This window comes from Chiloscyllium plagiosum, unplaced genomic scaffold, assembly GCF_037043375.1.
Source record: "Chiloscyllium plagiosum isolate Xiang-an unplaced genomic scaffold, Cpla_swu_hap1 HiC_scaffold_18, whole genome shotgun sequence".
Classification (NCBI taxonomy): Eukaryota; Metazoa; Chordata; class Chondrichthyes; order Orectolobiformes; family Hemiscylliidae; genus Chiloscyllium; species Chiloscyllium plagiosum.
The window spans coordinates 60,264,192-60,275,679 of NW_028270156.1; the positions used below are offsets into that span (position 1 = coordinate 60,264,192).

General features: G+C 42.3%; 1 protein-coding gene across 7 annotated transcripts in view; it reads right to left on the reverse strand.

Moving 5' to 3' along the window:
- Nucleotides 1-7,240, reverse strand: part of pidd1 (p53-induced death domain protein 1) — a 92,101-nt gene extending 84,861 nt beyond the window's left edge. For 5 of the 7 annotated variants that reach the window (XM_043706163.2, XM_043706160.2, XM_043706162.2 and 2 more), the window contains exon 1: nucleotides 6,883-7,240. The gene's annotated coding sequence lies outside the window, so the exon portion shown is untranslated. Of the gene's footprint in view, nucleotides 1-6,747 lie in introns of all 7 variants that reach the window. The other 2 variants (XM_087996714.1, XM_087996713.1) reach the window with 2 other exon arrangements.
- Nucleotides 7,241-11,488: the final 4,248 nt, after the last annotated feature.

Sequence of the window (11,488 nt, forward strand, 5' to 3'; positions counted from 1 at the left end):
TAGTGTGGTTTTGGCAGATCCTCCTCTTGCTTACATTAAAGGCAATACACAAGGGCAAGCTGAGGGTCTTGGAGTGCAGCAGTAGTGTCTCTACGTCTGAGCCCAAAAATCTGAGTTCAATTCCCACCCACCCTGGAGATGGGTCATAACATATCCCTACACGATGCTGGCAGATGGGACTAGATTGAGTTGGGATATCTGGTCGGCATGGACGAGTTGAACTGAAGGGTCTGTTTCTGTACTGTACATCTCTATGATTCTATGACCTTGATTTAAAACCAATTGTGAGTGAAAGCTTATGTTGCTTTAGTGACCTTTGACAAGAGGTTAAGGAGGCAAAAACATAGCTAAAATACACACACTCTGGTACAACCTGCAATTGACTGAGGAGGAGAATGAAGTCGAGTGGTTATGGACTGGAAAAAGGGGCTGGTGAATTTCTCAAACCTAGGTTACAGAACGCTACCATTATGCAGGGCTGGAGGATGGGCAAGCTGTCTGATAGTGCAAAGGTAATGAAGTAAAGGCAATGCTCAATTCTGGAAATGAACCTGTGAAATGGAAGATATTCTGTTTCACAGCACTCACATCCCTCAATGTGATTAATAAAACAAAAACTTAAAATACAAATTTGCAATTGCACTATCCAGTTTATCAAACACAAATAAAACACTCCTGGTAAATGATATGTTTTTATGCAACTCGCTGTATCCCTTCACATCTCAGAAACCCTCATCACTTCACTTCTGTCACATTGATTAGTCAACTTAAAATCTTGCGCTGATTATAACATTCTCTGGCTCAATATCAGTTCAAAGACACCGCCTTCAGTCATCATTCACATGCCATCAGCTTCATTCCCCTTCCCAGCCACTCTCAGGTACAGGTACAGCATGAGCCATCTTGGCATATTCAAACCTTTAAAACCTGCCTCCTATCCATGACCATGAACAATCACTTGTATCCACCTCTGCAACCTTCCTCACCACTCAACAACAATTTTCATTTCCAGTATATAGTACTTTCTATGTGACAAAATGGCAAAAGCATTTTATGGGGACATTAATGAACAAAACTTGAAAATAAGCCAAATACGGAGAGATTATAAGCAAAGTGGAAGCCAGGGATCTGAAATAAAAACAAAGTGCTGCTATAGAAACTTAGCTGTGGCAACATCTGTGCATCAACAGTAACATTGGGTTTTCAGAAAAATTATTTTTCAGAACTGAAATGAGTGCCAAAACTACAACCAGTTTGTCCAAAGATCATCCATATTGTACCCACATTAATGCTGTTTCTCTCTCTCCACAGATGAGATCAGACCTGCTTAATTTCTCCAGCACCTCCTGTTTATATTTGAGATTGGTTGCCCTGAGAGATGGATTTTAGGCAGAACTTGAAAGGCAGAAAGTAAGGTGAAAGGGTTTGGGAGGGAATTCAGAGCTTAGGCCCAAGACACCTTTCGATCCATCCAGTAGCACCGGATAAACGAAAATCAGAGTTAAGCAAGAGGTCAGATCTGGAGAAGTACAGAGATCATGCTGGAAAAGATCAAAGACGCGGTTTTCCCTGGAGTGTCAGAAGCCGGGGGGGGGGTAGGCGGGGGTGACCTTATAGAAGCTTATAAAATCATTAGGGGCATAGCTAGGGTAAATAGGCAAGGTCTTTTCCCTGGGTTGGGGGAGTCCAGAACTAGAGGGCATTGGTTTAGGGTGAGAGGGGAAAGATATAAAAGAGAACTAAGGGGCAACTTTTTCACACAGAAGGTGGTGCATGTATGGAATGAGCTGCCAGAGGAAGTGATGGAGGCTGGTACAATTGCCACATTTAAAAGGCATCTGTATGGGTACATGAATAGGAAGGGTTGAGAGGGATATGGGCCAAGTGCTCGCAAATGGGACTAAATTAATTTAGGATATCTGGTCAGCATGGACGAGTGGGGCTATAGGGTATGTTTCCGTGGTGTACAACTCGATGACCGTCTAGAAAATGAGCGATCGGGTAACAAAGGGATTCCAATACAAAACCCTCCCTACTCGCAAAGACAAAATCCTGAAGATACTGGAAACATAAAACATTGGAAATATCAACCAGGTCAGGAAGCAACTGTGGAGAAAGAAACAACAGCTGTTTGAAATCTGTAATTTTTGTCAGAGCTGGAAAATGGATATGCAATTTCTGTTATTCCATATTTCTCTCATTTCATGTTTTATTGACAATGACACCCTATCAATTTCCAAGGATGCTCCTGACCATTCTCTTTTCCGAGGATAATAGTAAAAATTATCCTCGGAATTTTGATATGTTTTGCAAGTTTATTTCATTACTCACTTTTTGAACCTCTATCTGTTTTGTCCTTTGATGTTCTTTCTTAATAAAAGTTAGGTCTAGAAAAACTGTAGATAGCAGCAAAAGAATTATGAGCAGATCCTATTATCTAAAAATAGTTGGAGCCACAGAGAAAATCTGCAAGTGTTGCATTCCATGATCATTGTCTAATCAAAAGATGGGCTACTTTTGGGAAAGAAGTATAATCAAGCTAACAGTTGGAATAAATGGGCTAATGGTGGATATTGGTCAGCACCAAGTCACAGAAATGGACAAAAGAATGGGAAGAATTAGTGATGGATGGAAGTAGGGAAAAGGTAAAAATTGGAGGTAAAGTTAATGCAAGTTTTAGTTTTGGGAAAGACCATGAAGCAGAAGCAATACAATCTATTGGAAAAAGAGGCGAGAGAGGAGACCCAATGAAGACTAAACAAGAAATGTCCCACATAATTCCACAAAAATAAAAGCTGGCAGACTGAAGACTCATAAGGTCTTGCAATATGGCATCCTTTCAATGGAGAAAGCAAGAGAACTCAAAGCAGATATTTAGTGGAAGAACATTTAATCAAAGACAGGCAGAGACAGGTGGCAGAAGTTGGGGTCTGGTCTGTCATATTAATGGTTATAGACTAATGATCAATTGCCTGTCAGGGACTGACTACATCTGTCGGTCATATTCCACCTTGGAACCCTGCAACTACACGGGATCATTGTGGATTTCACCAGTACCCTCATTTCCCCTCCTCCCACATCATCCCAATCCCAAGTCTCAAACTCGGACAAGTCAAGAGGGCGGTGCCATCACCTTTACCTTCTAACCGCTCCACCCTGTGTCCAGACCTATCACCTTCTCCCCCACCTTCATCTACCTATCACATTCTCAGCTACCTTCCGCACAACTCTCCCCCCATTCCCATTTATCTCCCACCACCCCCCAGCCCACAAGCCTCATTCCTGATGAAGAGCTTATGCCCAAACGTTGATTCTCCTACTCCTCAGAAGCTGCCTGACCTGTTGTGCTTTTCCAGCACCACACTCTCGACCCTACATCTGTAAGTCAGTTTATTGAGAATAGTAAAACATATTACAAGTTATGAAAAAGACATTACTGCAAACCAACTGATTTTTATAGAACAGAACCACAGCAGACTAACTAGCAGGCAGAGTTGTAACCTAGTATAGACATAACACATGATGTCTATAAAGATAAACTCTCAAAGACAAAGCGCAGAAACAACATGGTCATTCAAGAAAGAAGTGAGAGGGCTGCATCGCAGAGATTTAAGGTATAGACAAACAGGATATCCCTGGTACAAAAGGGATGAGTAGGGATAGGAAACTGGCATCAGTTAAATGGTAAAGAAAGAATTTCAGCTGCTGAAATTCCCAACCATGACATTGTCACCTAATCTCCAAAATGTGGCAAATTCTGTGCACATATTCTGTCCCAATCACAGTTAAGCTAGACCTAGTTAACCAACAATACTACCCGTTTCATCAATTGAAAAAAAATTTCTCTTGTACTTTTGCATCCATTTCAGCCTCAAATCATTTCCCAAACACTTCTCGCTAAGATCCAGATTTTGGTCTAACTGTTTTTCATTTCCCCATCAGTGGGAGCAGAACCTTTGGCCATTTCAGACCTACTGTGTGGAACCTAGTTGCTTTAAAAAATGATTACTATTGAGTGTTAGATTGGTTCAGCAGAAGATACATTATCTGAAGTAGAAGGACTTGGAACGAAAGATGAGGCGCGACTTGATACAGTCATAGAATCACAGTGATGTACAGCACGGAAATAGACCCTTCGGTCCAACTTGTCTATGCCGACCAGGTATCCCAACATAATCTAGTCCCATTTGCCAGCAATTGGACCGTATCCCTCTAAACCCTTCCTACTCATATACTCATCAAGATGCCTTTTGAATGTTTCAATTGTACCAGCCTCCAGCACTTCCTCTGGAAGCTCATTCCATATGCACATCACCCTCTGTGTGGAAAAAGTTGCCATTTTGGTCCCTTTTATATCTTTCCCCTCTCACCCTAAACAATGCCCTCTAGTTCTGAACTTCCCACCCCAGGAAAAAAGACTATTTATCCTATTCATGCCCCACATGATTTTATAAACCTCTATAAGGTCACCCCTCAGCATCCGACGCTCCATGGAAAACAGCCCCAGCCTAGTCAGCCTCTCCCTATAACTCAAACCCTCCAACCCTGGCAACATGCTTGTAAATCTGTTCTGAACCCTTCCAAGTTTCACAACAGTGTACAAAATGATGAGAGGCGACTTGGTAAAGGTGTATAAGATGATGAGACACATAGAGTGAATAGTCAGAGACTATTTGTCAGGACAGAAATGGCTATTACAAGGAGGCATAACTTTAAGGTGTTTGGAGGAAGGTGTAGGGGAAATGTCAGAGGTGGGTTATTCATACAGAACGGTGGATGCATGGAATGCACTGCCAGCAGTGGTAGAAGAGTCAGATGCTTCAATGTCCCTAATGTAACCCTTGGATAGGCACATGGAGGGTAGTAAAATGAAGGGTACGAAGGTTAGTTTGAACTTAGAGTAGGATAAAAGATCGACACAATATCAAGGGCCGAAGGGCCTATACTGTTCTTTGTCAAGGGTACATGCCTTACATTAGAACTGGAGCACATCATCAAGAGCTTGTACATCAGGGCAATGTTGAGGAACTGCTTCACTGTCAGGGTAATTTTTCAATGACTTGTAAAAACAAAGCTCCTATTTGCCACTTCAGAAACAACTTGTATTTATATGGTGCTGTTTGTGTAATAAAACACACCAAGGCACTTCTCAGGTACTTTATAAACCAAACATTGACCCCAAGCTACACAAGAGATATTAGGGCAGATGGCCTAAAGCTCCGAGACAGAGGTAGGTTTTATGAAACATCTTAAAAGAGAAGGCAGGGAGCTTTAAAGGAAGAGATTCCAGAGCTTAGGATCTGGCAGCTGAAAACTGGTGGTATAATTAAAATCAAAAGATTCAAGAGGCCAAAACCAGAGGAGTGCAGATATGTTGAGGCTTGAGGGACTGGAATAAATTTTGGAGATAGGGAGAGGAGAGATCATAAAGTGAGTCCACAACAAAGTTCAGATACAACTTGCGCGATGTGTTGATTAATAACAGGGATAATGCGTTTATTTTTTTTTAGTTTTTATTTTAACCCCCACACTACCACCTAAGTGCGGTAGTGCTTATTTTATTTTATTTTTTTTTTATTCTTTTTATTTTCTATAACTTAACCCCACGCTACCGCCTAACTGCAGTAATGCTTATTTTATCCCCAGCACCCATGGTTTGTGTGTGCAGGTGGGAGACACAAAGTGCACGAATCTTTATTCAAATTCCACCACCAGGAAGATAGAAAAACACCCGGGTGGCCAGTGACAAGCACTGCCCTTCACATCAAGGGAGGGACAATGCGTTTATGAGACATGATATACGTTAAGGCATTAAGTTGTTCTCTCATTAGAATCAACTGCAGGCAAGGGGATTGGTCAGCTGTCTGTGATGCAGAATGATGCAAACAGCACAGGTTCAATTCTCACAGTGGCTGAGATTACCTTCACAACCACTCCTTGTTTCAAGTGTGGCGACCTTCAGATGAAGTTGCCGCCAGTCATTTCTCGCTAATGTGGCCCTTTGAGACTTTGACAACTTTATTAATACGTGTGCAGCAGAGTTTTGGCTGAACTCAAGCTTATTGAGTCTGGTCACGTGTTTATGGTATTAGTCAAAATTTGCAGTTTCTTTTAAGAAAAGTTAAACAAGAGGGATTCAGCAACAGATGAATCGAAGAAAGGACGAAGTTAGGTGATATTACCGAGAAAGAAATAGACCATGTTATTGACAGCACGAATACTGGTCGGAAGGTCAGTTTTTAAGCAGGTAGCACCGCTAGCAAAGATGGGAAGTTCACCAGTAATACCAAAGAACATTAAAGGTGCCGAAATCAACAATTAATGTGTAAAAATTGGTTACCATATTTGCCTATTATATTTATTTTCTACATTGACTATATTAATTGTAAAGTAATTAATTTGAAGTGTCCCTACGCACAAAAGCTTAAGTTCATTTATTGTCACAATGAATCTTCTCGACCGAGCTTCGTTTCGCCCTGTAATCTCTTGTTTTCCTCGTGCTTGATCACAGAGCTGAAAGAATTGTTTCCATTAAAGGCGCCATGTTAATGCAAGTTAACACTAAGCCAGTTTCTTTTAATTCCCTGCCCCCAACGCCACAAAAAAACTTACTTTACTCTAAACAGGGGAGAATAGCCCTAAAAAAATCATCAATGTCTTAAGTCCGGAAGTCAGTAATACTTCACCCTCCACTGAAAGTTATGCACACTTTAGCACAGATTATTACAATTGTTTTAAAATACACACTTAAATCGCGAACTCCTTTGAAAGCAGACCGAAGCGTTTGGCCTATTTAAAAGTTTCGGATCAAGAAGTGGCGAAGAGGAAAAGAAAGTGGAGATTTTTTTTTCCCCCCGATGACTTGTCAGCACACCAACTTACAAACTCACACCGAGCGGAAGACTCAGTGGCATCTGGGCGGTTTGTCGAAAGTTTTTTTTGTCCTCCAAAAATGAAACGGCTCCGGATGGGTTATGGCAGTGTCCGGGTGATTGCGGGATGTGGTTATACTGTTGTCTCACCAAATTATTGGAAAGCGCCTGCGAAGTCATTTCTTCCCGCCTCACGGCAGTGTCCAAACAACCAAGTTACTATGTTGCAAAGTTCCGTTGATAGAATGTTGCAACTTTCCGACGTTCCATCGCTAGAATGTTAAGACATTACAAACGTTCCACACCTTTGCTCCCGAGCTCTCTCCACTGGTCAGGGCCGATGAACTGAAGGTTTCACTGACTCCCCAGTATCGGGCTTCCCTGTCTGAGCAATGGACTCTCTCTCTACCGTGAACTGCACCTGAGCGCTCTCAGATTGACAGATGGTAAGTCACCAAGCCTTCAGACCAGGATACACAAGTTCTCGCGCCACTGCCTTAGCCAATGGCGCCTGAACAAGCTAGAGTTCTGGCAAATCTGTTTCTTTTATATTTGTGTACACCGAGCAAAAGACCCAGACCGGATCGTTCTGGAATTGCTATGTAGGTTGCGTGTGCACTTGAGGTTCGGCACCGGCTTCAGGGTTAGGGATGACCAGCTGTAAGAGTAGATTAAACGGAATAGCTTGTCTTCGCCTAAAGGGACCCTATGGGCCGAATGAACTCCATGTATGCAGTATAAACATTAGCATATGCGTTTCACTGATTAATAAACTTGTAACAAGTTTGCCTTATTAATATGTTGGCATAATATTCTCAACTGAAAAAAGTCATTAGGAGTAAGAGTAATTGCAACCGTGCCTCACGCTAACGCAGCCACCAGCTGTAAATCGTGGATTTGTAGTTACATAAACTGCCATGAAGGCAGTGATAAGGTGTAAACTCACTCTAATTGGGTGATGCCCAGGGCTGTTCCACATTAATTCATCTGCCATTTGCTGCAGAATCATCATTGTGGGGAGCGGGCGGTATTCTTTTAAAAGTTAAAAATCACAACACGAGGTTATAGTCCAACAGGTTTAATTGGAGGCACACTAGCTTTCGGAGTGACGCTCCTTCATGAGGTGATTGTCCTGATGAAGGAGCGGCGCTCCGAAAGTTCGTGTGCTTCCAATTAAACCTGTTGGACGATAACCTGGTATTGTGTGACTTTTAACTTTGTACACCCCAGTCCAACACCGGCATCTCCAAATCATTCTTTTAAAAGGCATGTCATAACTGTCCTAGTAGTAGTCAGCACTCACTCAAAACACATCTTGGGCCATAGCAGATGGAAGATGAGGGATAATTATGTGATGGTGAGCATGAGTCCCAGACCATAGAAAACATTACATCTACCCACTCACTAAGATGTATTGCAAGAGGACTCCATTTCATCACTCTGGCATCTCTGAAGTTGTAAATTGGACAATCAATCTTTCAAGGCTTTTCTTGTTACACAAAATTACTAGTAATTTGCAGAAATTGAACACATGTATGATAATTTAGCACTTGGTAATGTATAGCTTTGTCAGTGTGATTGGTTCTTGTATCACTACTTTATGGGCACACTCCTTGGACTACCTATATAAATCATACTAAACAACTAGAATGTTCAATCTTTGCTTTCTGGGATTTGGTAACATCCGTTACCAGTCCCAACATGGGGATTCTGGCAAAGTACTGTGTATCTGGCATTGACAGCATGCATAAAGCTTTCCTGAATTAATCACACAGTTTCTGTGGATAATTGGTGGATGTGGAGGCAGTACTCCATAGCCAGCTGAACACAGGAACCTGCATTGCCAGATATTCCAAATCTGGGTGTAATGACAATCTGAAAGCTAACCTTGGCTTGCAAACTGTATCCCAAGATGTGTATGTGTTTGTTTAGGGGGTGGGGTGAAGGGTGGATGGAGGAGAGAACAAACTTAGTTCAGACCTAAATGGGAGAAAGTGAGGACTGCAGATGCTGGAGATCAGAGCTGAAAAATGTGTTGCTGGAAAAGCGCAGCAGGTCAGGCAGCATCCAAGGAGCAGGAGAATCGACGTTTCGAGCATAAGCCCTTCTTCGGGAATGAGGAGGGTGTGCCGAGCTGGCTAAGATAAAAGGGAGGGAGGAAGGACTTGGGGGAGGGGCGTTGGGAATGCGATAGGTGGAAGGAGGTTAAGGTGAGGGTGATACGCCGGAGAGGGGGTGGGGATGGAGAGGTCAGGACCTCTCCACCTTTTATCTCAGCCTGCTGGGCACACGCTCCTCATTCCCGAAGAAGGGCTCATGCCCGAAACGTCGATTCTTCTGCTCCTTGGATGCTGCCTGACCTGCTGCGCTTTACCAGCAACACATTTTTCAGCTCATACCTAAATGGACAGGTCATTTTGATATTTGAAAACAAAGCCATGTTTTCAAGACAAGCAACCATAGCTCAAAGATGATGTCTCTGCCCTTCTCTCCAGATGTCATATGCAACACTTGCAAATTGGTTGTGTAAGTGTGTTGGAGAAACTCAGCAAGTCTGGCAACATCTGAAAGAGAGAGAGAGAAATAGTCAGTTTCAAGTCCAATGAGTCTACCTTGAGACATGTCTTTTTGTGAGATGTTGTCAACCTAGACTGTAAACAAGTCAATTTTTTTAACTTGCTGAACACCCGTTGTTATATTGATCCATCAATTATATATCCTTTCTAACAAGTTTTCTTCCTTAAAAATAAGGCGAGAACTTACTTGCATAAGATTTAAAATCACAACACTAGGTTATACTCCAATAGGTTTATTTGGAAATATTAGCTTTCGGAGCACTGCTCCTTCATCAGGGTGCTGTGAAGCAGGATCATAAGACACCGAATTCATAATCCTGCTTCACAGCTACCTGCCGAATGAGCAGTGCGCCAAAAGCTAGTACTTCCAAATAAACCATTCGGACTGTAACCTGGTGTTGTGATTTTTTAACTTTTGCAAAAGTGAGCACTGCAGATGCTGGAGATCAGAGTCTAGATTAGAGTGGTGCTGGAAAAGCACAGCAGGTCAGGCAGCATGCGAGAAGCAGGAAAATCAACGTTTCGGGCATTCCTGATGAAGGGCTTTTGCCCGAAACATTGATTTTCCTGCTCCTCGGATGCTGCCTGACCTGCTGTGCTTTTCCAGCACCACTCTAATCGAGACTCTGATTTTTAAACTTTGTCCACCCAAGTCCAACACCAGCACCTGTTCATCATTACTTGAGTAGGTTTATGGACTATTTGCCCTCTGTAGTGATAAGCTATCATTTGATATCCCACACTACTACTGTATTTAATGCAGCAGCTAACTGCCTGTTGAAACTATACTGGTGAAATGGCATAACACTTGCCTTTTAGTTTCTGTAAACTTGAATTGAAGTTTAAAGAAGTAGGCCTTTTTCTTTTTGATCATTTTAATTGAGCTCGTCATCATAGTGAGCAATATAAAGGTGAATCATCTCATTATATCACTAAACAATAAATTGCTCGCAACATTCTTACTTGTCAATCCAATATTACAAAACAAGCTATTCTTTGATGTTTCTAATTTTGTCGAAAATCTGCAGGAAAATGTTTTTAAAATGCAGATAAAATTTGCTTGATTCTTAAAATTTGTCTAACTTGAAAATGCCATGGATCACCAACCAGTGCCTATTCACCGACTGTTAAGATACTGTGTCTTTATGTAAATAAACTGCTTAAGTGAACGTGCGGGAGGTCACATGGTACCTAACCTAGCCGGGACCCGAGTAAACCATTTATCATTGCTTCTGTGGAGCGGCAGGTGAATTGCAAAGGCAGACCAGCTGTAGTTGATGGCACATGCTGGAAGGGAAGCTAGAGGCATTATTATCAATTGTACTCTGCAGCACAATGTGTGGAATCATGGTTAGAGTAAGGTACCAGGCAAAAATGTGGGTCAGGCTTGCTACTGACCCATGAAAACCTATAGTTTCAGGTTTAACAGTTGGACTGGCAGGAATAGTTCACAATTCTCACATCAGACTCCTGCACAAGGAAATACTCCAGGTGATATGGACTTGGAGGATGGAGAAGTGAACTGATTTCCCACCTTGTTACTTTGGTGAGTGTAATGTATATGTTTAAACTTAGAAGTTCAATGTGATGTAAAAGGAAACACTGAGCACTGAACTCCCAAAGTTGGCAAACGCAAAATTTTGAATATTTTTTCCTAAAACAAATGCATTCATGGCATGGGGACAGGATGGTTCTGGGTGTGATTAGCTCCATGCGCAGCACCCATGCATGCCAGCACTTGGGGTACTTAGAGTCATAGAGACGTACAGCATGGAAAGACGTCCACGCCGACCAGATATCCCAACCCAATCTAATCCCACCTGCCAGCACCCGGCCCATTTCCCTCCAAACCCTTCCTATTCGTATACCCCTCTTAAATGTTGCAATTGTACCAGCCTCCACCACTACTTCTGGCAGCTCATTCATTCGCGTACCACTCTGCGTGAAAAAGTTGCCCCGTAGGTCTCTTTTATACCTTTCCCCTCTCACCCTAAACCTATGCCCTCTAGTTCTGGACTCCCTGACACCAGGGAAAAGACT